Genomic DNA, 26,912 nt, shown 5'->3' with positions numbered 1-26,912 from the left:
GTGACAATACCAAATGCTAAGGAAGATAGGAAAACTAGACCTCTAAGACAATGCTGATAGGAACATAAATTGGTACACCATCTGGAAAATGGTTTGGCAGTTTCTTAAAATACACATTACACTTTCTTAAATATACTTACCATACTACCCAGGAATTCACACTCTTAGACATTTATCCCAGAGAAATGAAAACTCATGCACACACAAAAACTTGTACACAAATGTTGATAGCAGCTGTATTTGTAATAGCCAAAAACGAAACTGCCCAAATGTCCATCAGTGGGTGAAGATTAAAGAAACTCTCATACATTGATACCATGGGATATTGTTTAGCAAGAAAAAGAAACTAGTGATACATGTAACAACTTGGGTGAATTTCGAGGGAATTATGCTGATTTTTTAAAAAGCCAGTCTCAAAGGTTACATACTTTATGACTCCATTTATATAACATCTGGAAGTGATGAAACAGTGATGGAGAACAGATTAGTGGCTGCCAGAGGTTAGGGGATCTTTTTGGTGATGTAGTAGTACTGTATCTCAATTGTGATGGTGACTACAAATCTACACTTGATAAAACTGCAAAGAATTACACACACAAATGAATACATGTAAAACTGGCAAAATAGAAGATCTGTGGATTGTACTAATGTCAATTTCCTGGTTTTGATATTGTACTATAGCTGTTTAAAATGTTACTGTTACCAAGTCCAAATTACTTGCTCTGCTCGCTGCAAGACAGGCCAATGAATCCGAGACCAGGTGTTGAGGCAAGGAATATGACTTTATTCGGAAAGCCGACAGGCCAAGAAGATGGCAGACTAGCATCTCCAAAAAACCATCTTATGGGGGTCTGGATGCCAGTTTCTTTTACAGAATCAGAGAGGGAGAGGCTGTGAGGAAGTAAAGTGAAAGGGCAGAATAGAGCGGGAGAGTATATGAGGGAGCGAAATGAAAGGGCCATCAGTCTTGCAAAACATCTCTGGGAATGACCAGCCTCGGTGAGGGAATATGTTAATTTCTTCTTTTCCGCAGCCATTCACACCGGTGGGGCGGGCAGACTGTCTGCCTATGAGCTGAACAGAGGCACTTTAGTTTAACATTCAGGCAGAGGGGCAGTGTTCCCTGAGGCAGGCCATCATGTATGATTATAACAAAAGCAGTGAGAAGCAAAGGTTAAAGTCAAAGAAACATCTAACATGGAGTCCTATTCAGCTCTTCCCCGTTACATTACCACTGAGGGGAACTGGATGAAAAATACATGGGACTCTCTGTACTAATTTTGGAAGTTCTGTGAATCTATGATTACTTCAAAATAAAAAAACTTTTTACAATACACTCTTTATTGGCTGTGTTGGGTCTTTTTTTTTTTTTTTTTGCTGTGCGCGGGCTTTCTTTTTAGTTGCGGTGAGTGGGGGCTACTCTTCATTGTAGTGCACGGGGGGCTCCTCATTGCCGTGGCTTCTCTTGTTGCGGAGCATGGGCTCTAGGTATGTGGGCTTCAGTAGCTGCAGCACATGGGCTCAATAGCTGTGGCTCACGGGCTCTAAAGCGCAGGCTCAATAGTTGTGGCGCACAGGCTTAGTTGCTCCACAGCATATGGGATCTTCCTGGAGCAGGGATCGAACCCATGTCCCCTGCATTGGCAGGTGGATTCTCAAACACTGTGCCACCTAGGAAGCCCTACAATACACTCTTGACAAAAAAAAAAAAATTCAAGAAGTATAAAAGTGTACACAACTAAACCAAACCAGTCTTACTGAGATCTCAGACTGTTCTTCTCTAGAAAAGTCTACGCACACAGAAACATAAATGTGTTTATTAATGCATGAATATGCATGTTATTTAAACCTACATATACACAACTTTTTTGCAGTAATGTCAGCATACCATAAATGTTGTTCTGCTACTTATTTTTTTCACCCAACAATATGTCTTAGGGATGAGCTCATACAGAAGTGCTCTTTTTTCCTTCCTTCTTATGGTTATGTGACATCCCATTGTGTAGCTGTATCATCACCTATTCAACCAGACCCATATTAAGAGTCATTTAGGGTTTCTGGCATTATAATGTATACTATAATGAACAAAGATAAATTCTTTAAAATTACTGACTCAAAAAGTATGAACATTTATCATCTTATTAATAAGTAAAGCCAATTTGTCCTCCAAAGAAACTGCACACATTTATATTCCTGCCTAGAGTATGAAAGAGTGATTCTACACATCCTTGCTGTTACTGAACTTTTTAATCTTTGACAATCTGGCAAATGAAAACATGCTCTACTGTTATTTAAATTTGCATTATTACATACTAACATTTGATACTATATGAAACCATAAGATGTTAAGAATAAGTGAGGTACCCAAGGGAAAGTTTTGCTACTGGGAATTACAACCAATAAAAAGTTTCTTTAAAGGCTGGAGTTAGAAAAGTCCTTAGAGAATAGCTTGTTTCAACTCTACTCAATACATGCTTTAAGGCCTCAATGAGAGAATGCCCATTCTATTTTCAGTTCAATTGTTAAAAACATCCTCATTACGTACCAGTATTTCCCTTCCTCTAACTTGAATTCATTGTTCCTAGTTCCACCCTCTGGGGATGCAAAAGCTATGTTTAATCCCTCTTCCACATGTCACTCTGTGTGTTTCACAGAATCACACACTGAGTCAGGAAGAATATTAAAGTTCATTCAATCACCCAATCTGAAAAGCATCACCATATATACTCCACTAAAGTCTTCTTTCTTTCAGGCTGAAAATCTCAAGTATTTCAATTATTGTGCAAGTATCTGCTTCAAGACACAGCTTCATTCCAACTACTCTCCTCTGAACACACTGTCTACCAATGTCCTTCTTAAAATGTGACAAACAGAACTGAGAGCACTAAACTAAATGCAAACTAGAAAAGGAAAATCAACTGTGTTCTGGACAACGTGCTTCAAAATAATATTGTTAAATGGGTGTTTGCCTTTAAGGCAGTTATAATAAACCACGGACTCACCAACTTCAGACAAGTAAGAAGACACACCCAGGCACCTGCTTTGAAAAAAAAAAAATTACACCTACACCTACTCCTGTTAGCCCTCCTAGTCTCCAATCCTGTATTTGTGCAGATTTTTAAAAAAAAATATTCAATTATAGGGCTTCGTTTGGCCCTGTCAAATATAAACACACCAAATCTAAAATTATTATAACAAATATTCTCTTAGGTACAGTCCTTCGTTCTAATTATTAAAAATAAAGAGGGCTGGGAAGGATCCTGATTCTGTCACATAACATATTAGTACTCCCTCACAATTTTGAGAGTAACTTATGATAAACATCTTAAAAGGACACGGGGGAAGACAGCAACTAAGAATGAACTGCAGTTTAATTTTAACATCAGCCAGCTCATTAATCAGTTACAAATCCACCTACCTATGCAATTATTAACTACATTTCTCTATCTTGTCTATAAAAGATATCATAAAAGGCTCTCAAATGCTATCTGTATAACCTTTGGGGTCCCTTTCCCCGTTTGTAAAACAGGACTAAATAAGGCGACCTACGTAAAGCATTTAAGCCAGTACGCAGCACACAATTTAAAATTCAATAAATGTAGCCATAATTCTAGATATGACCAGAGCATCTCCTGATGTACCTACCAGTTTACAAACTCTGTAAGAAAAAAAGTGAGCCTAGTGTGGCATGACTTCTCCTCTGTGAACATGCTGGCTCCTAGTGATTAATATCTTCTTTGGGGGGTAACAAAAATACGTGTTCAATAATCTGAGAATTTGTTCACGAATGACACCTAGCTCCCCACTTTATTATTATTGGCAACCTTTATTGCTTTTCCAACATTGTGTATCAGCAGCTAAAACACTCTGTTACACATAATAGGTGTTCAAAAAACAAAGTTTGTTGAATTCTCTTTTTTAAAAATCAGGATTAATTTCTTAGTTTTGATAAATTTGCCATGCTTATATAAGATGTTAACAGAGGAAGCTGAGTGAAAGGTATATGGGAATTCTCTGTACTTTGCAGTTCTCCTATAAATATATAACTATTTCAAAAGTAAATGTTTTTTTAAAGTCAAGAGGATCTTTTCCCACCTCTGGTAAATTCTTTCTTAAAACCACTCAAATATTACCAACCACTATTAGGTGGTACAAATTCTTTAGCAGCCTTTACAGCCTTATAATTAATCTGGAATAGAGACATGAATTCCAGCAAACAGGAATTCTCATAATACCGCTAACTTATCCTAGGCCACACAGAGTTAGTATTCAGTAAACAATAGTCATTCCCAAATTTTATTTTTGGGGAGACAAGGGCTTAAAAAAAAAAAAAATCTATCCTCAAAAGCAAATATCTTTTCCCTAAAGCGTTAAAGCTCTGTAGAATCCAAATAAAAGCTCTGACTCTAGACTTCCCTGGTGGCATAATGGTTAAGAATTCGCCTGCCAATGCAGGGAACATGGGTTCAGTCCCTGGTCCGGGAAGATCCCACATGCCACAGAACTAAGCCCGTGCGCCACAACTACTGAGCCTGCGTGCCACAACTACTGAAGCCTTCATGCCTAGAGCCCATGATCCACAACAAGAGAAGCCATCACAATGAGAAACCTGCACACACAACGAAGAGTAGCCTCTGCTCGCTGCAACTAGAGAAAGCCCATATGCAGCAATGAAGACCCAACAGTCAATAAAATATAGATAAATAATTTAAAAAAATAAAACTCTGACTCTTACTGATCAAATCACTTATTTAGCAGTGGACTCCAAATCAAGCTCCAAAAGATCTTTGATTGTATGAGACAAGTTACTACCTTATTATTAGCATGAAAAATCTTTTAAAAATATATTTTAAAATATTTTATATCACAGCTGATTGGCTTTTGAACTAGGTAAATAAGAGTTTAGGGAAATGAAATTTCATTTGCAATTATTTAAGCTCAAACTTTCACTGTTAAGCAACAAAGTCATGAAAATTCTGCTAAAACTGTACTTGCCAAACAAATCCTAAAATACCTAAGAGTAAAGTATCTTGCCTCTAAATACCTCCAAATAGCTTTTGTACTTTAAAGAGTTTCTTTTAGGCATCAACTGTCTAATTTTCAAAAACTTGGCTTTCCTTTTTGGAATAGTACTACAGAATCGGTACTATAAACTGAAGTGGTATTGTCAGAGAATTGATCCAATAATAAAAAGAGCTAAGGCCACTTGTCTTATAGAAAATTACTGCCAAATGCTGCCAGACCCCGCTTTTCTTCCCTCTGGGCCAAAAGCCAGATACTAATCATTTTTAGACCCTTTCTAATTTTTAGTACACAATTTAGTACACAATACCACATCTGAACTAGACAGTATTTTAATGAATGTTCTCCATAATTCGTCTAATGTTTTGGCACACACACACATGATTTACAATACCTTTGGAAGTACACATGAGAAATTGGCAACAGTAGTTGCCTCTAGGGCAACTGTTTGGGCCTTTGAATTTTGTAAGTTTTTTTAATAACTATTCAAGAAATTAATTTATCCATTAAAAGCAAAAAACTACAATAATAAAACATTCTAGTTAAAATATTAAGATAATGCATGTGGTATTCTTTAAAAAATCTTTTAATATGTAACTTTCAAAAAAAATTTGCAATGCTCTTCAGTTATAATCAAAGAAATACAAATTAACGTCAGATCATTTTTGCTTATTAAGTTAGAAAAGGTTATTTTTTTTTAATTTTTAATTTTTTAATTTTTTTGGCCGTGCCGTGTGGCATGCAGGGTCTTAGTTCCCCGACCAGGGATCGAACCCATCCCCCCTTGCAGTGGAAGCAAGGACTTGTAACCACTGGACCACCAGGGAATTCCCTAGAAAAGGTTTTTAAAATTAACACTGATATTGGCATGTAAACTGGCATAACCTTTCTAAAAAGTAATGTGGCCATACCTAATTTTTTTAAGGCCTTACCTACTGATTGAACATTTTTATTCCTATCCTAAGAAAATAATCAGGTATGAAGAAATACTGATGCATAAAGATTTTCTTCAGTGTTATCCTCAGAAGAAATAAATATTCAATAATTAGGAATGGTTAAATCATTACACATCCATTCAAAAGAATATTATGCTGCTATTAAAAAAATTCGATTTTGAAACAATTTTAATGAATTAGGAAAATCTTTACAATATAAATTTGTGGTGGGAGGATAAACAGTATACAAAGGAATAAATAAATTCATAGATGGAGGAAAAACGTGTACCATAATGTCAGCAATGCTTATATTTGAGCTGAGGCATTAGATCTTTGTCTTTTGTATTTCTCCAAGTATTTAAAACGAGTTCCTAGAACTTATAAAATTAGGAGGGAAAAAAACAAGCTACACACACACATACACACATTCTTAAGTTTATAATATTGGAAAACTGATGCGATATTTAAACAGCTGAAATAAAACCTTCTAATTAATTACGAAAGTTGGTGACTAACTCAAATTACTATTATCACTAAGATCATTCCTACCATACAATAAGCACTACCAGCTAGCTTATTTTTTAATCAATACAATAAAAAAGACAACTTTGGACTATCACATGGTACAACACAGACAAAAATTAAATCCCATCAAACAGGGTTAATAATGTAATGATGAATTAAATAGTAATGATACTTACTATATAATAAGTAATAATATCCCTGGAAGAAAAAAACTGATTAAACTAACATATAACATCTAAATTAATAAATATAACCAAACTTTTCCTATAAATGAATTGAATCTGCTAGTGGGAAAAACAATTATTATTAATGAATGGGTAAACTATCATTTCTCAGACATTAATCGCTATAGTTTCAAATGTAGATGGCGTTTACCCCTAAAGATTATTTCCACCACTACTGCCCCCTCGAAAATCACAAATCTTACAAAGTCACTATTCTGCTTAGCACCCTTCAGTGGGTTACCACCGTTTTAAGTCCAAATTCCTTACATTAATTATAAGATCCTCCATGATACGGTCCTTGCTTTCACTCCCCGCTCTTTCCTTCTCACTTGCTTCCTTCTGGCCCAGTGGTTTGCAAAGTGTGATCCCTGAACTAGCAACATCTCCACCACCTGTAAACATGTAAGAACTCCAAACTCATGAGCCCCAGTCCTACCAGGAGATTCATATTCACATTATAGCTTGAAAACCACTGCTCCAGCCCTCCTGAATTGCCTGCAGATTCCCAAATTTGCCCTGCTCTCTTTCTGCAAATGCAGCTCCCCAACCTACAGTGCTTTTACCCCATTCCCTACTGAGTATCTCATCCACCTTGTTTCCTACTCATCTTGCAAGTCTTAGCTTAGGAATCACTTCAAAAGGGAACTGAAGGGCTTCCTAGGTGGTGCAGTGGTTAAGAATTCGCCTGCCAGTGCAGGGGACATAGGTTTGATCCCTGCTCCAGGAAGATCCCACATGCCTCGGAGCAACTAAGCCCGTGTGCCACATTAAAAAAAAAAAAAAAAAAAAAAGATTTAATAAAATCCATCATTAAAAAAAAAGGGGGGGGGAACTGAAAACTTTTTCAAAATCAGAAAAATATTTCTTATGATTTCTATTATTGTAGGGGCTCTCATTTGCATTCTTCACCAACTAAAACCATTTCTTTTCTTTTTTTAAAAATTAATTTATTTATTTATTGGCTGTGCTGGGTCTTCATTGCTGCACACGGGCTTTCTCTAGTTGTGGCGAGCAGGGGCCACTCTTCATTGTGGTGCGCAGGTTCCTCATTGCAGTGGCTTCTCTTGTTGCAGAGCATGGGCTTCAGCAGTTGCAGCACATGGGCTCAACAGTTGTGGCCCACAGGCTCTAGAGCACAGGCTCAACAGTTGTGGTGCATGGGCTTAGTTGCTCTGCGGCATGTGGGATCTTCCTGGAGCAGGGATCAAACCCATGTACCCTGCACTGGCAGGCAGATTCTTAACCACTGTGCCACCAGGGAAGTCCTAAAGGCATTTCTAAAATTACTTAAGACCACCAAAGAAAGCCTTTGCTTAACATATCCCAAAACATAACTTATGCATTAGCATAAATGATTTAAAATTGTATAGAATAGTAAAAATATATATAATGTACAGTAGAACCAAACTGTCAAAAAGAAATTATTTCTTTAATGTTGGGAAAATATAGGAAAACAGCCAACCAGTTCTGAAATTCACACCTTAAAATTAATTAATTTGAATTTTCTCTTTTCTGGACATATTTCTCCCACCTTCTGGAGAAGGGGCAGCAACTAATAAAGAACACGGTTTTCAAAAAGGAGGAAAGAGAAAAGAGAACTAAGAGGAAAGAGAAATGTGTAGAGCCTGGATAAAATTAAGTGCTACAAGTTTTATGTCAGATATAAGAACGAAAGGGTGGACCAGAAGCTGTTCTCCAATATTTTTAATAAGTTTGAGATAATCTCACAGTACATGATTAGTTAATAATTTATCTTCAATCATTTAATGATCACCTAGCATGTGCTAATGACCACATGGAATTAAGGATTTATGTGTATGTAGATGAGGTTAACTTCTTGTTGCTAATTTAAAAAATGATTTGATTCCATTTATATGAAGTTTAAGAAAAAGCAAAATGAACCTATTGTGATGGCAATCAGAATAGTGGTTACCTTTGGGAAGTACTGACCAAGAGAGTAAGGAAGGATGTTAAGGTCCTAGAAGTGTTCTATATCTTGCTGTGGTTGGTGATCACATGCTTACATATGTAGAAACCCATTGAGCTGCTTATGATTTCCGTACTGTACACAATTTAAGTCCTAGGAAAAAGAGTTTTGTTTTGTTTTTTTTAAATGGAAGGGAAAGTTTCTCTTCCTCCATGCCAGCCAGGAAGGAAGGAAGGAAGGAAGGAAGGAAGGAAGGAAGGAGAGAGGTTAGATCAAATAATCTCCAATCTTCTGTTTTAAAGTTCGATTGTCTTATTCATTTAACAAAAATGTGAGCACCTACTTTGCAACAGGTAATGTTCTGGGTGCTGGGGATACAGCACTGAATTAAATGGGTAAAAATCCCTGCCCTCATGGATCTTACATTATAGTAGAGTTAGAAAGATAATAAAAACACAGAGTATCCTGGACTACAGAAAAGTACAAAAAAAAAGAAATAAAGCAGGGAAGAGGGATAGGAAGAGTACGCATGGGAGGAATGCTGTAATTTTAAACAAGGTAGCCAGTAAAGGCCTTTCAGAAGGGGTCATACTTTAATTCAGACCTGAAAGAAAGAAGGGACGGAGACATACAGCTATCTGGAAGAACATGTTCCAGGACTTCTAAAACAGCAAGCAGGCCACTGCGCATGAAGGGAAGTGAACAAGGATTAGATTTAAAAAACAAACAAAAAATACACATACACATCACTCACACACACACACACACACACACACGGCCAGATACTCTTTTCCCCAGTCTTTCCCTCCAGCTCCTCATTTAAAGACTAACTTAATCAAACCTTTTCTATATAGAAACTTCTGCAACCACTAGCCCAGACCACATTCACCTTCTTCTGAGCTCCTGGAGCTACATCACTCATGGCATCTTTACACACTGCCTTGCAATTAAATACTACTGCCTCTCACTCCCAATAAACTGAGCCTCTTCAGGGCAGTGACTAGAATTTATGCTTTTTTGTATCCTATATTAGTTAGCCCATGGTTGGCATGTAAATGGTTACTGGTCAGGCTGCTGCTAATAACTTTATCAGGCATAAGATCAGTAAACTGTGAATAGATTTTTAAAAAGAAAAAAGAGGAAGGAAAGAAATCAAGACTAGGGAACTATGTGAGTGAAGAGGCACTGAGGCGTCTCCATGAGTCATGATCCAAAGTCAGGATTTTCTCTGAGCCACGTCCTTAAGACTCTGAGATCCTCAACATCACTTTTCTAAAAGCCACTCTAGGCTTTTTTTTCCTTGGGGGGAAAATCAGGCACCTGGTTTCCTTTCAAATAATGGTTTTACAACACCAATGGTCATAACTAGCTTAACAACAACAAATCTTAACCGACTACAAAGCTGTGTGATCTTGAGCAAGTTATTTACCTATTCTTGTGTATGTTAGTTCCCTCACATGCTAAATGTAGGAATTGGATTAAGGGGTCTCTTCCTCTACTTTAGCTTTTTTTGAAAAAGCTGAATGGATAAACCTTACAATCTACTTCTTCAATTTATAAAATGAATAAAATATCTAGTAATAATTTTAAATATGCTGAACCAGAACTCATATTCAGAAAGCAGCGTACTATTTCGAAAAAGCAGAGAATCTGGAGTAAGACAGACCTGGATCTACTTATAGGCTGCTTCTTAGTAGATAATAACCCTGAGAAAGTTACTAAATTTTCAGGATTTGTTTTGAGAATTAAAGGTAATGTATGTAAAGCAACTATTAAGCCAATATAAAATCTCATACACATTGGCAACAATCACTTCCCATACAGAAAGCAGCCAAGATAAAATATCTACCAAATTACTCATGTCCAAGATCTGAAATACCCAAACTAGTTCATAACTTTCCTAACAATTTCAGATACAGGATTAGCAGTTGCCTCAAAATTCTGCATGATTTTTCTGCCAGTTTAACAGAGGAACCCGTAACTCTTACAGTGCTCGTAGTCTCTCTTCTTAAATACGAGGATAAGAACTACAGATCTAATATCAGTTTGTGGTCACAGGGGCAAGAGAATAAGATAATTTAGAAAGTCTAATGTTTTAAAAAAATAGGACAAGACTGAGATTTGGGCTAAACAGACATTATGAAGATATTAATCTTGGCACAGAGTTCAAATCTGTAATGAGAGCCAACTGTGTAAAATAAGCAATAGATATTCGATAAGTAATAAGACAAATACACTTCTGCTTTTGAGTCCAGGAAGAGAGAGATATACATAATTACAGCATACTAATGAACATAAGAGAATGGATGAACAAGACACAGAGAGTGAACAACCCAGTGGGGCTGGAAGAGGGAGGATCAGAGCACACAGTAGACTCAAAAAGCAGATGGTGCTGAAGTTTTATCTTGAAAAATCAGTAAACTCTGTCAGCAAGACAGGTGAAGGAAAGGCATTCTAAGCAGCAGGCAGAATATATAAGAAGGCCAGAGTCAGGAAACAGTACGGCTCTTTCAGTAAGCTGCTGGTATTAGTACAGTTGGAGCTTGACATGTATGGTGGGAGAAATGCAGGAGATGAGCCAGATGATGAAGGGCCTTGTAACCACAGAACTAAATACTGTAGGTAAGGGAGAAGTATGGGTTTTAAGTAAAAAGCACTGAACATATTTGCATTTTAGAAAAATCACCTTGGCAATAGTGTAAAGGATAGATTAAAGGGGGTCAACCACTAGAGACCTCATTCTACACACAGAGTTAAATAAGGACATTACATTACCATATAGATACTCTATTACAGAACCAGGGCTCAGAAACAAAAATAACAGTGCTTTAAGAGATAAAGCTAACTGATCAAAAGGAAATCATTTACCTTCATGAATGTATATTCTTGAATTAAATATTTCCTATATATCTCAAAAAAGAAGAAGCTCTAAAATTAGGTATGATATATAAAAATTACATGGAACTAGTTGTACCCTGAGAACCAGCTACTCTTATGGCACCTATCCCTTTCTGTACATATAATACTGCAGACCTGCAACATAAAAACCTATGTAGTAAAAACCTTGGAATTGGCGTTTATATTGATTACTGACAGGGACTTCTCTTTCTTTACTTTTATATATGTGGAAAACCGAAGCCCTGAGAGACTAAGGAATTATCCAAGGTCATATGGTTAGCAGCACAACCGAGACTGGAATTCATGTCTTATGATTTCCTTTCTAGAAACTGGCTTAGTATGTCACATTTATGATTTCAGAATTTTGAATGATAATCCAAAAGACACTCTGGTATTGTCATTTTCAGCAGTGTAATAATGAACCATAAAACTATTTTTATGTTTCATATGCCTCACAAGAAAAACGTATTAGATGTCTACATGTCTGACAAAAAGAAATCCCATCCTGAAATCTGTGCCACAATAGAAACACCTCTTGCCCTGCCACAAAAACAATCTATTCTTCTCTAGGGAGTCTAAAAACTTCCTTTTTCAAACTTGGGAAACAAATTTGAAATAAGAAAGGCCTAAGGTTAATTTATCTTCATATGATTACAGATCCAACATCTTTAACATGTTTTAACATTTTACTTGGGCCTCGGTCTTTTTCTCATTCTGTTGTGCTCCCCTGCCACCCCATGCTTATAATTTTAGGTACCTGAAATACATTTATCCTTCAGTAGCACACAAAGTACAAATGGCAAAACTGACAAAAAGCCTTGTAAATATAGTACATTTCACAAATTTGCATAGTGCCCAAAATTTTAATTTTTAAACATCTCTAATTTACACTTAAGTAATGTCGGCTCATTGAAATAATTTCAGAGTATAAAAGCATATAATTAATAACTCTCTTCCATGACTTTGCAACTCTCTCCTGAAGAATCCCCCAAACACTTATAAGTTTGATGTTTATCCTTAGAGTTTTTTATGCTTATATAACAGAAGGTGCTAATCCTCAGAGTCAAAATGTATTTAACACTCAAATTCCACTGATCATAATCTAATCTTTATTAATTCAGAAGGCAGCTCGTTATCTTGCTTGGTTTCTGGTTAACATGACAGACATCAGTTATATTATCATTCAGGGTTTTTTTTTTTTTAAGTGAGCTAAATCCCAACTATCCTGTTTATTTCTTCCTTATCAGCATCTCAATTATTTTATGTATTTATTTTATTTATTTGTCTTTCTCTCTCTCGATATAGGTTTCATGAGAGATGGAATAATTGTACCTCCATGCTGTGACACCTATAATCAGATAATCAAACATTTGTTGACTGCTCAATATGTTTACTTAGAAATTATAAAAGCTGCTTTTTAAAAAGTTACTGATCTGCTTAATTTATCATTGGCTTTTCAAAAATAATGAGGAAAAAATAAAAAATAAAAATAACAAAAATGAGGAAAAAAAGGTCTGCTTAGGGTTTTTTTTGGCTGTGGTTCCAATCAAATATCTGCTCAACTGATCAATTTTGATAGTTATAAAGTCAATCAAGCATTTTGGTTTGATTTATAATCAAGACAAAAACCAAACCAAAATAAAAAAGAAAAAAAAAACTTAGGCTTTTCAAACAGTTATTTGCTATGTAGAATTCCCTTGTTTTTTTAAATGATTACAAAAGTCAAGTATTAAGTACATAACGTACGTAATGCACTAATGCTTCTGGTCCTAGGATCAAAAGAAATGTCATTTAAAAAAAACAAAAACCTGTCACTAAGAAGAAGACTAAGGCAGGCAAAATTCTCTGCTTTGGCATACTCAAACTCGTCTGTTTAACCCAAATTACAGAATTACTATGAGTACAGGTTCCACAGCCTGCCACATCAGAGTTCATTTAGAGGCCCCTATGATAAAGGAGCTATCTAACCAGCAGAACTGTCAAGCAAAAGCACAGACTTTCTGACTTAAACATTAAAACAAACAAACACATACACATATATACAGGTCATTTATTTGAATTCCACCAAAGTCTGGGCTAGTTACCAAGGACTCTGAATAGGAGTACAGACCAACTGTACCTTTATAACAAAACTGTTAGGCAGAATTCGCTAAAAGAGCTCTGCTAGCTATCCTTACAGGTCTCAAATGATGCCTTTGCAGAGCTTTAGCTTTGGAACTTCGAATTGCAATGCGTTATTTGGAGGCTGAACCTTAAGTTATTCCTCTCCACAAATGCTTTTCAAACGACAGAGAGACGCCAGCACTACTTGACTGCCTAACACTCGGGCAAGACTTCAGGACAGACCTAATAATGCAGGATCAGCAAAGCAGACCACCTAGGAACGGAAGCCAAAACCGCACAGCCTTCGCTATCCTCAGCGGCTTCCACGCTTATCCGGAGGACACTCCCCTCTTTAAGAACCTAGTCTACATGCCCACTTAAGGTGCTCCCTGCCACTCTCCCGCTCCCAGAGCGGGGAGACCAGCACGCCCCCACAGGGATCCCGGGGCAGAGAGAAGACTGCAGAACAAACCCACTATTTCTCCAACTAGGCAACAACACGGATCAATCTTTCAACTAAGCACTGAGTAAATCGCATGTAGAAAGAGATCTGCTCCAGGATGCTGACCAGCCACAGACTGTGCACTGGGCTGGCTTGGAATGTCACCAGAGCCCCTTCTCGCTCCGAGCCGACCCAGCGCCTGCGGAGCCGCGCCCTCCCTTCGAGTTCTCCCGGGGACCCGCTAACTCGCCCCGTCGCCCCCGAAAAGATTGGAGACCGTGCCAAGTTACCGCCCCCCTCTGGGCAAAGAGAAAACCCCAATAAAGACGCTGGTCTCCGCCTAAACCCCTCCGCCCCCAGCAGCCCACCAAGGCGGTCCCGGCCCCTGCAGGACGCAGATACACCGCCCTCTCGCCCCGGCACCCCGATAAACAAACGGAACCCCAAAACACTGCTTCTCTACGCCAGGAATGCGAAACAAGACGCCCACTCCCGCTCAAAGAACCCCCAAGACCCCGTGGACCTGCCCCTTCAGAGACCTAGGACCTTGTTAAACTGAATCCTCTGCCCCCAAAGAGCCTGAGACCGCGATGAAAGGACCCCTTGTCCCGGAACCTCGCTATACCACCTCAAAGAACCGAAGGATCCTGACAAACCCCCTTCGACCCCGAAGACCCGGGACCCAGCACGCCGCCACCCACCCCCACCCCAAGCCGGAACAGCCCCCGGACCCCCTATAAACCTCCTCCCCACCTCGAGGAGCCCTGGCACCCGCCACACCGCCCTTGGGCGCCCGCACCCGGATCCCACCCCGCCGCTCCTCGCCCCCCGCACTCCCGAACCCCGCCAAGCCTCGCGCCCACCAGGCAGCGCCGCGCTGCCCGCGGAGCCGCCCCCGTCGGGAGCCCGCCTGCCCGGGCTGCTCCGTGTCCCCGCTCCCCGACCGCTCCTCAGCGGAGACGCGCTCCGGGCTTCCTTACCTGGGCAGCGTCGGAGGGCAAGCAGACCGGGGAGCCCTGAGGAAGAGAAGGAGGCGGCAGAGAAGGGGCGGCCCAGGCCTGCGTCTGCCGCAGCTCCAACCCCTCGGCGAGGAAGCGCTTCTGTGAGGAGAGCCCTCCCGCTCCGCGCGCAGCCGGGAGACCGAGCCACAGCCGTGCCCGCCGCTCTTCCCGCGAGATCGCAGCAACCGCGAGGGGCGGGGCCACGGCGAGGGATGGCCGCAACGGATCGAGTGACAACGCCGAGAGCCTGTCGGCGGCGGCGCTGGAGGCGGGACTTGAACCCTAATACTACCAATCGTAAAATAGGAAATGTGATTCGCCCGTCGCTTCTGCTCTCTCCCTCCCCTCATCAATAAGCTGGGGGCAGAAGTAGCAGTGAGCTTAAGTAGCCAGGGGCAGAGGAAGTTCGTGGGAAGGTATCTTGGATGGAGAGTCTTGGCTTGTGTCTGGTCCTGGGCAGCCTCCGTAGGTATACCTGGTGAGGGAAGGAGGTGGTTTTCACACTGCTGTGGGCTGAGGCGCTGTTACCCTTGGTTACAGCGCGACTTGAAGTGCTCGAGAGGTTCACCTCTTCCTGGTTGAAGGCGCACCCTCCTCGGGTTACCCAGGTCTAAACCTGTTTTACCCCCCTCTCCACCTCAAACAGGGCACCATTGTTAAGATGCCCGTGTGTTCCCAACCCCTTCCCGGGACGTCTGGTCTGACAAAGGACTCCTTTCTGATTCGTGTTTATTTCTACTGAAAGCCTTCTAGAAGAGTAAGTAAATCTCACTGAGTCACCATTATAACAAATTACAAAATTACTTGAAAAGTTGTATCTCTGTGGACCCCAGTATCTGGCACATACAGGGCACTGAATAAATGTAAAAGGAATGACTGAAGAATGTGATATTTAAATACAGTCCTCTCTCAATATCTCAGCGTATTGATTCCAGGACCCCTGCAGATACTAAAATAGTAGATGTTCAAGTCCCTTATAAAATGGCTGTAGTATTTGCATATAACCTACCTCCCATAGCCTTTAAATCATCTCTAGATTACTTATAATACCTAATACAATGTAAATGCTATGTAAATATTTGCCAGTGAAACTTTATACAACTTTCTGGAATTTTTTTCCCTGAATACCATGATTGGTTGAATCCACAGATATGGTGGCCGGCTATGTGTGAAATCTGGACCCGCTCTGGAAAATTCGGGCTTTCTTAGCCTTTCTTCTACAATGGCAGGCAATTTCTTCACCCTTGAGTCCAGTCTCTTCATTATTATGCCTATCCTGTAGCTCTCATTCATTCCCTTTCACACAGCAAGAAGTGTCCTTTCTCTTCATCAAGGTTAATCCTTGCACCTGTGCACTGGATCACAGCCATTCCCAGATTTTGATTAATCAACTATCCTTTCCCCATTATCGATTTTCTCCTCTAATCTAGCTCTTTTCTCCCACAGACTGATTCAGCCTCCTCCATCCTTTGAATGGAACAAAACAACCCAACCTCCTGCACCCATTCAAACTACTCTATCTCCTTTCTTCTCAGAACCACAGTGCTTGAGAAACATTAAACTATTAATATATTTGCTGTCTTTACTTTCTCATCTCTTATTTTCCCCACTACAATGTGGCTTACACCCACACAATGAGCTGATCTCTCAGTGGTCACAAAAGACCTCTTTTCTCTTTCTATTTTGGGGCATCTTTCCAAATGACCACTCTGCAGCCTTTTGACAATGCCAGCTATCTCCTCCTTTGATACCTGCCTAACTACTTTCTCCTGATTCTCTAGCTACTCTTCTGACTTTTTTTTTTCTTTTTTCTTTTTTCTTTTTTTTTTTGTAATCCTCTTTCCTCATTTGAAAACTGTTGCATATTGGCATCTCCTTATCTTACAGCCATGCGTTTTGTGTAATAAGAAAAAATGGTTTCCACACACGGTTCCACACTTTGAGGGTCAATAAGTGGCTCAGACGAAAGCCGTTAGAAGAATCCAGAGGCAGGAGACATAACCATGAGGCTGGGTTTTAAAACAGTAGTTGACCCATACAAATGCACAGCAGAAATAGAGGCTTTTCAAAGAAAAATAGAGTGAATCTGTGCACAGTGGAAAGGATGTAGGCCCAGCCTGGCTATGGGTAGACCAGATTGGTCCACAGAGGATTCCTGCAGAAGATCAGTGGAAGGTAAGTTTAGGGAAGAACCAATAATAAAAGGCCTTAAAAACCAGACCAAGCTGCCCCATTCATGGCAACTAGAGAAAGCCCATGCGCAGCAACAAAGACCCAACACAGCCAAAAATTAAATAATAAATGTATTTTTTAAAAATAAGAAATACTCACCCCCCCCCCCAAAAAAAAAAACTGAAAGAAATTATGCATATAAAATGTAGTTAGAAAAAAGATTCAGGGACTTACCTGGTGGCACAGTGGTTAAGAATTCGCCTACCAATGCAGACGACACAGGTTCGAGCCCTGGTCTGGGAAGATCCCACATGTCACAGAGCAACTAAGCCCGTGTGCCACAGCTACTGAGCCTGCGCTCTAGAGCTGGCAAGCCACAACTACTGAAGCCCACACGCCTAGAGCCCGAGCTCCACAACAAGAGAAGCCACTGCAAAGAAAAGCCCACGCACCGCAATGAAGAGTAGCCCCCACTTGCTGCAGCTAGAGAAAACCTGCGCACAGCAACACAGAGCCAATACAGCCATAAACAAACAAACAAACAAACAAACCAGGCCAAGCTGATTCAATGTGATTCTGTATCTAATGGGAAGCCAGAGCCAACACTAGCATTTGTAGGGCCAACAAAATGCTACACATGGAGGCCCACATATCAAGTGTCAAAATATTACATAAAAGTTATAAAACAAGCTAACAAACTGAAATTTTTATACACACATAAACACACAGACACACACACACAGACACACACACACACACATCCTTTTGCCTTGACAAACTTTCCGAACAACTTGGAAGGCCAGGTTCAAACTTAGGGTTCTGGGATGTTTCAGAGTTCCCTGCTTGGAACAGAGAGTGCTACTCCCCTCAAAGAACAGTCTTTCCACCCTTTGCTTCCCACAACCAGTTCAGCACCACACTGCAAAGTACCCCCTACTCCATGGGGTGCACATGGAGTGTACTGCCCAGCCCATATGTCCAAGCTCCATTCCCACTTTTCCCTCTACAAAACTGTAATTTATAAGCCACTCCACAAATCCAGGAGTTTATGTTTCAGGATCTAGCAGGTAAGTCCACAAAGGCCCTGGAAGTAGGCTCAGGGCCACTGGGGCAGAGAATTTTGGCTTCCAAGGACCTGGAGTGAGGTCTGAAGGGGTGACGTCAGCTTCAGGTGGGTATATTCCTTTGGTTTGAGGACTCCCGCATAGGAGTGCAGCTGGAGAAGGGCCAGAGCAGAGCCCCTTAAAGGCAGGCCCCTCTCACTTGCATCTAAGGTGGTAGCAGGTAGCAGCAGAGCCCCTGAATGTCTTTAGTAGGGTAATGCATATATTGTAGATCTATATCTTGAAATATAAATCTGTGTATTTTCTGTTTCCTACCTCCTCTTCTCTTGCACTGGTATCTTAATGGCAGGAATGTACTGGAAAGAAAACTTTATTCTTGACTCCACTCTCTCCTTATGTGGCATCTTCTCTCCAATGCCTGGTTTCACAAATTATACTGTTCTATGATTCCCTTATGAATCAGTGTATCAGAAACCTGGGTGTCTCTAAATGTGAGAAAAGAGAAAAGCTGTGAAGCGCTCTTAGCCTGGACTGGAGCTTGGAACTTTCACATCTGACTTCTAAATTAAAATGCTTTGGAAATATAGAAGTTCCTGAAGAGGCCCGATGTGAAGGGTACACAGGCAGGATGAGTACCAAAAAGGCAGTAAGCCACTGCAGACGGGGGCACCCCCTCACCATCTGTCGTTATGGCACGACACTTCACTCTGTGGCCTGACAGTCATGCTCTGTTCTCGCAACCTCTCCATCTGGTACCAAGTGCACCCTTCAGCACATTGTGTGTTAGAGGAGCCAGAACCATCATGGTTTCTGTTTTCAAGATCCAAGCCTAGAATTCTGCCTGTGGATCCCGTATATCTCTCAGTGGTTCTGCGGATGATTTCAACAGGAGGCTCTGGCACTTCCTTAATCCCAGGACCGGTGTCTACTCGTAGCCTCACTCTGACTCACAATCTGTGGCTGGTGTTCGCTAACCAGCAGCAGAACAGAACCAGCTAACTTCTTACTCAGGTCTACCATCTGCTGCCTGTGTCTCACTGTTAGTCCAGGTGAGTACAATCCAGCGTTTGCCTCTTGCTTTCCTTTCCTTCCATCCTTACAGGTATCCCCCTATCTGAACATGTGCTGAGGAAAGTGTCCTCCTGGCCACAGGATATTCATGAGGGGCATAAACGACAGTAGAGTTGGAGAATCTGGAAGAAGAAATCTGGCTCTCTCAGACCCAACTTCCACTGCACCCTTTTCAAGTTTTGGAGGAGCACCTATTTGGTTAGAAGGCTGAAATTCTGCATGAATTACCCCAAGATTGAGGGAGCAGTATTCATGTGTCCATTTGCTGACCACAGGCTAAACCTCTGAGTTTGGTGTGTTTGTGCAGATACCCGGTTACAAAGGGGGGAAATCAAGAGGGTTGTAGTGGTTTTTTAATGTCCACAAAACTTTTAATACGTCTGCTTCAAGCAGTGGAGCTTAATTCTCTTTCCCTTGAGTATGGGCTTGACCTAGTGAGTGATTCAATTCTAGCAAAGAGAATATGGCAGAAGTGACAGTGTATGACTTCTGAGACTGGATCGTAGGAGGCTTTGCAGCTTCTTCCTTAGTCTCTCTTTGAGACTCACTCTGGAGGAAGCCAGCTGCCATGCCATAAGGACATTCAAGCAGAGGCCCATATAGCAAGAAACTTGGGCCTCCAGCTAACAGCTGTGTGAGTGACCCATCTTGGAGGCCCCAGTCCAGCTCCAGTTAAGCCTTCAGATGCCTGCAGCCCCAGGCCAACACCTTGACATAACCTCATCACCCAGCTAAGCCTCTCCCAGATTACACACAGAAACTGTGTGAGATAATACATGCCTATGTTTTTTAAATTGAAGTATAGCTGATTTACAATGTTTTGTTAGTTTCAGGTTACATGTCTGTTGTTTCAGGCCACTTGCTTTTGGCATCATTTGGTATGCAGCAATAGATAGCTGATAGAAAAGTGTTGAGAGTAGTTTAGTCTGCTCCTACTCTTGGACAAATATCTAAAAACTCACATCTGGCACTAAAATTACCTAAAGAGCAATGAACAACAGATTTGTAGCCATAATGGCTACATCTAAAATTCCAGTGATGCTAAACCAAAAGAAAGTGGAAGAAATCACTTCTTGGTGGGAACAAAGATTCCAGGGCCTTCAGGCTATTAAGAGCATCACAGCAATTGGAGATTGCAACAATCGTGGAGCCATTAGGAGGCAGTTAATAGCAGATCTTGAGCGGTAGGGAAACTTTTCACTCTCAAAAGCTTAGAGTGCTTCACAAACCTACTACTGTCACCCAATTTTATGGGAAAGTATATATTTCCATGAAAACAGAGATGGAAAAAATCTCAAACATCCTCTTACCCATTCATATTAACCAAGAATAAAAAGTTGAAATTTCCATCTATAGGGGCCCTGTCAAAATGAAATTGACTCCTGACACCATTAAGTGCCCATGTGAGAGCAGTGTGTTTGACAGCAAGAAGATTGAAATTCTTTCTTGAATATAAAACTATATTTCTGAAGTCTTAACATTGTGAATTAAGATTCAGATGGAGAGCAATTTCCCTATTAAATAAAAAATGAGGAAAAGACATAAAAATGAGACCAGGTAACCAAGTTACATACATTGCCTGTCTAAATTCATCTTACATCTGTAAGTACTATCTAGATGGCCATATACATAACAAGTCATATGCTTTACAAGTTGACCAGAAAGATAACTTAGAGCTAAGAAGATATACTTGAGATTCATCTGCAGCTCTGTGATTCAAACAACCTTAACACATAGGTGGGCTCTTTCATTTCCTTTAGCAGTGAGGGCAAAAATTAAGTCTTTGAACAACAAAGCCCTTAGACTCTGAATTCTATGCCTTTCTCTCAATCCCTCACCATCAATTTTTTAAAATCAGCAAATACTTATTGAATAGCTACTAAGTGCAAGGCATTGTGAAGATGCAGAATATAAGCCACATTTTCTGTCATTTAAACAAAAATCATATGAATGAGATGAAAATCTAAAACATGCCATGCCTTGCATGTAGTACTCAATCACTAGCAGGTAAGTTGATGAGAAAGCATCCTGGGCAGTCACTCTTGGTTACCTAGGCAACAGCAAGAACCCCACCCCCTCCTTTTTTCTAACAGAACCCTGCTTTTGTTCAGCAATGTTCTCAGCCCCAGGGATGAACCTTGTTTGAGCTAATCCAATCTCAGCTCTTCCATTCCCCTTTGCCAGATATTCGTTCTCCCTGCCTCCTCTCCAGGTGATCCAAGCTTCCTGGATGGTCTCTAGGAGACTTTCCTTTTTCTAGGAAAGTCCCCTCTCCACCTGCTCCCTTCTTCCTTCTGCTTGGAATACTGGCATCGAGATGTGGTGTTTGAGGCTGCGGTGACCGTCCAGTGACCATGGGGAAATAAGGCCGTGATGATAAGTGATAAATAAACAGTGTAGACAAAAAGAGCGACAGGAATTCAGAGCCTGGAGAGCCCAGTTACATTTGGAGTGGTAGAATGGATATATGTTGTGTTCACCTGCCTGGTGTCCATCCATTTCCCCTTCTGGTAACAGTATCTAATTTTTCCTTTGAGGGGCCACCCAACTCCCACTGTCTGTTAATGCAGTTCTGAGAGGTTTACTCCACCCATAGGTTCCAGGAGTGGACATATGACCCAGGCCTGCTTAATCAGAGCACCATAGCAACAGGTTCAGGATGGGCATGTGGCCTATCCCTCTCTAGGACTTTTGCTGGAACTTTTAAGAAAGAGAAGTTCACTCTTCCTGAGGTTGTTAAGCAGGTAGGATTTTAGCCTTGCGTGTGTGTGGTTACACATTGTCACCCACTCCCTGGTAAAAACTAACTGAGAATGAAATCAACAGATCAAAAGAATCAGCAGAATCAGAAGAGAGAGAATGATTACTGATAGTATTTTACCTAAAGTCGTATTTAGACTCTGTCCCTGGACTTATCAGTTATATGAACCAATACATTCTTTTTTTCTTTTCTTTTTTTTCTTTTTCTTTTTTTTTTTACTTAAACCAATTTGAGATTGGCCTCATCACTTACAAGAGAAAGAGTTTAACACAGGTGACTAGGGACTGTTATACAGAGAAAATGGGATATAAGCTGTACTTTTAGGATGGATAGAAGTTTGGTAACAGAAGAGAAGGGAGTGCTTCTGGGGGGAGTAAATAATGTAAATAAAAGCTTAGCGTCAGTGGGTAAAAATGTCTGATGGAACAAACAATTTACCTTAGACAGTAAGTGAATACAGAAATTTAGGTCAGAATCAGATTACAGATGGGCTTGAAGGCCAGGCGAAGTCTGAGCTTTATTCTGTAGCCAACTCTTTTAAGCAGAAGAGTCACCTGGTCAGATCAGTGTTTGGGGAAGATTAATCCAGTAGGATCTCACAGGGTGGACTGAAATGGGAAAAGCTTAAGTGCAAGACAATGAGGGCAGAATCCAAGTACAGAGTCTCCCCAAGACGAGAGGACCTTAACAGCAGGTGACCACTCAGCCGGGCAGAGCTATCAGTTTTTAAATTACCAACTAGTAAGGGAACTCTTGATGAAGCTGTGACGTAGAGACACGGTACTTATTGATTAGTAAGTACTTATGATTAGTACCTACACAGTACTTATGATTGGTCATGTATACATTCCACAGATATTTACTATGAGCCCAGTACTCTGCCACATGCTTAGTACATAATAATAAACAAGACAGCTGTGAAGAACAGTTGATGAGGTATACATCCATGAAACAAATAACAACACAACTGTGATAGGTGCTCTGAAAATTATTGGGTGCTATGAGATCATGTATCAGGGAACCTAATCCCAACCTCACTAGGAGTCAGGGAAGGCTCCCCAGAAGAAGTAATATTTAAAATGAGACCTGAAGCAGGGATAGGAGTTATTATGGTGAAAGGGGTTGATGAGTAGAATACTCCAAGGAGAAGCATGCTAAGATTGGATGGTATTTCTATCAAAGATCTGACAAAATTCCAGTGTGGCTTTCCTCCAATGGTGCAGAAAGAGTCTAAAGAGTTAAGTAGGAGGCTGGATTATGTAGGGTCTTTTGTGCTATGAAAAGGATTTGGAGCTTTATCCTAAGAGCAATGTTAGCATGTTTTTCTGAGATTGGTCAGTTCCATTCTCTGATGTGCTCACAAGGAGGAGCCAATGAAGGGACCAACCTCATGCATATTCTAAGTGGGTGGTCACCAGGTGGTGGGATCTAACGTTTTAGAGAAGGTCCTCTACTTTGAAAATCTCTCTCCTGCCTGCAAACTGATGAATATTGCATGGAATATTTGATCCAACAATGGAAGATCAAATGTCAAATGCTAATTTCTCCAGGAAGCGGAGCACTAAAGTGCAAATGACTGATAAAATTCAGTTGCCCTGAGAACAGGTTTTGAGGTCAAAGAGAGGTAGAGGGAAGGAGGAAATCTGATACAGAAAGCAGTAACAGAGAGAGGAAAGGGATATACAAAAGAAATACTGTAGGCACCCGAGAGAATACCTAGCACGTACTACATGCTCAACAAATACTTGTACAAAATAATGGAAGAAATGAAGAAAGAAATCTCATAGTTTTATCAAGATGTGGCATCTATTTCAGGCAAGCAAACTGACTGTTTTCTCCCTGAGCCCACGCATGTCATGGATTAGGAAGACCAGGAGCAAGGAAAGGAGAGGAGCAAGGACAAACATCCTCCCGAAGTCCTGAGGGTGCATGGAGCATGACTTGTGATTCGGTTGCTTCCTGGGACCACAAGGTCAGACAATGGCTGTGTCTTCCACTGAGGAAGGCGTCCAAGCTTTCCCCAGAAAGGCAAGGAGCCTGGGGAATGGGCAGGGACGGAGCCCTGTGGCAAACACTGCATTTCTGTGCCTGCAAGGTTGAGGCCCAGCACCCGGACTGTGGGACCCTACATCTCTGAGGCCTCGCTCACAAAAGCCACTGCCTTTCTTCTGACATTTCTTTGGTAGCACCTGGAACAAACTGTTCATTAGCAACCCCCAGAGGTTCTGTTTAAACGGCCCTATTAAATCATTATTATTAAGAGTCATCCACACCTATGGGCTTTAGTTGGGACGGAAAAATCTGAGAAAAACTGCTTTTGAGTACGTAAGGATGGTTTCTCTTATTCTTTCCATGCAGTACAAAAGATACATATCCCATTTTCCTTGTGCACAGTTCAATTAAACATGTATTTTCGCCATATAAACCTCTGCTGTCAGAATAAAAATACTTCTGGAATAGCTTAGTAAACTCACCGTGTTAATGGTAAGTTGACCTTTCACTGATTTTAAATTAACCAACGGGGAAACAGTAAGTTGCCTTAATTAAAGCATTATCTTCATTAAAGATTATTAGATAAATAGGAAAAGGGCTCCCTGAAAACCAGTGTGTGCTCTGTGGTTATAACAACCCCAGCATTTTGAAGGCAGCATGATTGAAGGGTCTGGAACTGAGTTTTGTGATTGGGTATCTCTGCAAAATATGAACCATGTTAACAATGATTCCTTCTCCCCAGTGTGTTCTAAAGATTGTTTCCATGGCAATCTACATTGTTTTGTCTAAATTATTCTTCATGCCATTTTTTTCTCTCCATCTAGATATTTGTAAAGCACATATCACTTGAGTATCTCTTCTCTGAACAAGTCCCCAGGAGGGAAAAGAGAATATTTCTTGGAAGAAATGAAAGACTGACACTTGTCAAAAAGAGCCCAATTTGTGAGATTGTGTAGGGCCTGAGGTTCTCTGTAGAGCAACCCCTCTCCAACCCCCCCCACCCCACCCCCGCCCCAACTAGGATCCACCTTCTGCTCAGGTGATGGGACGGCAAAAGCCCCGGTCCACATCTCCGTCGCTTCTGATATGTCTTTTCAGGAGTCCAGTCCCTTCTAGGCTTTGGACAGAATGATAAACTGAGGTGGGGGGGGGGGCGGTGAGGCGGAGACGGGCTAGGCTGAGAGATCACCCTTAGAAAACAGATGCGTCTACTGTGTAGCAGAGACAATGCTACTGTACACCAAACAATTCTGTTTTCTCCCAGCACACAGGAAGTTTTCATTTTCTAGGTGTGGCCAGGTTCTAGCAGAAGCAATGAACTCATCGTTGCAGTCTCATCAGGGCGGAAGCAATGAACACCATGCCTTGGCCAGGCCCTGAAATCTCCCGAAATATCCTTTGCTCTCTCTCCTTCCTCAGCTACTGGCTGGCTGGATACAGAGGAACCAGTGAAGGATTCTAAGCTCCTAGAAGATGGAGGGACCACTGGATGGAAGGAGTGGGTCCTGAATCACTATGTGGTACACTGTCATACACTTGAACTGATGTGAGTGAGGAATAAACCTGTTATGTGCTAAGATACTGACATTTGGAGTTGTTGGTCACAGCAATTGGCCTAAAAGAGAGGGAGTCTTGGGATCCAAGGACTGGGGCTCCCACTGGACTCCAGCCCCTGAGGGCAGAGTCTGTATGGGTAAGACAGGGCCTTCATTTCAAAGGAATGGAGGGAAGCATTTAGGAAGGAATCAGGCAGGGCAGGCGTTCGAGTAAAAGGAAAAGACATGGACCTGGTGGACAGGACTGCAGCACAGTGCCGAGGCTTGGACACAGGAGAACAAGGTAAGAACTTCTTCCCAGGCCAGGGACATGTGAGAGGAACAAAAGTGGCAGCTACAGCATGGCTGACTCAGTGTCCGTCTCCTGGGGTATTAATACTCAGGGAGCGATCTGGTCGAGTTGTACTTATAGGAGGGTACAAAGTGGCCTTGGCAACCACAGAGGACAGCAGAGCATGGAGAAAAGCCCATCACACAGTGGGAGATCAGGAAACCAGAGCTCAGGAAGTGAGACAAGAGTCAGGAGGCCAACTATGGGGTCAGGAGGTGAGAGATGGTGGGAATAAGAGGGTAAAAGGGTACTCTGAGAAAAAGCAGCAAGAATGGAGCTTAATGATCAGTCAATTGCCTTCTAATGCCAGGTCAGGTAGACTTCAGGGATGGCAACCGGTTGGCAATGAGAAGGGGCACTGATGAGCCAGGAGGTCAGGCAGCACCTGACACCAATCAACAGGGAAAGGAAACCAGTCACCACAAGGAAACATCCTCATTCCTCCCTTGCAGCACAGTGAACCAGCTGTCTCAGTGCGCTGGTAAGGTCTGGCTTTCCCTGAACATGGCTATAACCCATGTGTTCTCACACAGAGAATCAGCACTCGTCTCATTCTGCTGGTAGGGGGTGGAATTATCACTCTAGCTGCAGGCACTGGACAATCGCCTGTTACTTAGACACTCATAAAAGTTTTTATAGGCAATGAGCAATGAGACTGTTAACATTTACATTCTGCCCCATGCCTAGGAGTTTGGCTTGCTGTATGTGAAGGATATGAGTTCTGCAGGTTGATCGTTATGACTTGGACTGTATTTTATAGGGAGAAGTGGTTAGCAGCTCTTGGGATAATTAAGCTCTCATCCAGAGACCAGGGGAACTCAAAAGTGACCAGGGATGGTACAGGCACATTGAGATGGAAAAATGGCTAGTTGAATGCAGGATTCTGTC

At 41.2% G+C, this 26,912-nt stretch overlaps 1 protein-coding gene and 1 long non-coding RNA gene across 4 annotated transcripts in view; one reads left to right on the top strand and one right to left on the bottom strand.

The window, feature by feature from the left end:
• The window catches only part of GLCE (glucuronic acid epimerase), a 125,838-nt gene extending 110,604 nt beyond the window's left edge, over nucleotides 1-15,234 (bottom strand). For all 3 annotated transcript variants that reach the window (XM_057723061.1, XM_057723060.1, XM_057723062.1), the window contains exon 1: nucleotides 15,057-15,234. The gene's annotated coding sequence lies outside the window, so the exon portion shown is untranslated. The remainder of the gene's footprint in view (nucleotides 1-15,056) is intronic.
• A 193-nt stretch (nucleotides 15,235-15,427) lies between these two features.
• LOC130846620 (uncharacterized) lies at nucleotides 15,428-26,499 on the top strand. Its single transcript, XR_009051593.1, has 4 exons — nucleotides 15,428-15,546; nucleotides 15,724-15,834; nucleotides 25,557-25,683; nucleotides 26,335-26,499. It is a non-coding gene; the product is annotated as an uncharacterized LOC130846620 (long non-coding RNA).
• Nucleotides 26,500-26,912: the final 413 nt, after the last annotated feature.

This window comes from Hippopotamus amphibius, chromosome 2, assembly GCF_030028045.1.
Source record: "Hippopotamus amphibius kiboko isolate mHipAmp2 chromosome 2, mHipAmp2.hap2, whole genome shotgun sequence".
In the NCBI taxonomy this organism is placed as follows: Eukaryota; Metazoa; Chordata; class Mammalia; order Artiodactyla; family Hippopotamidae; genus Hippopotamus; species Hippopotamus amphibius.
Note: the sequence above shows the minus strand (reverse complement) of the source record. Positions and strands in the feature narration are given on the sequence as shown.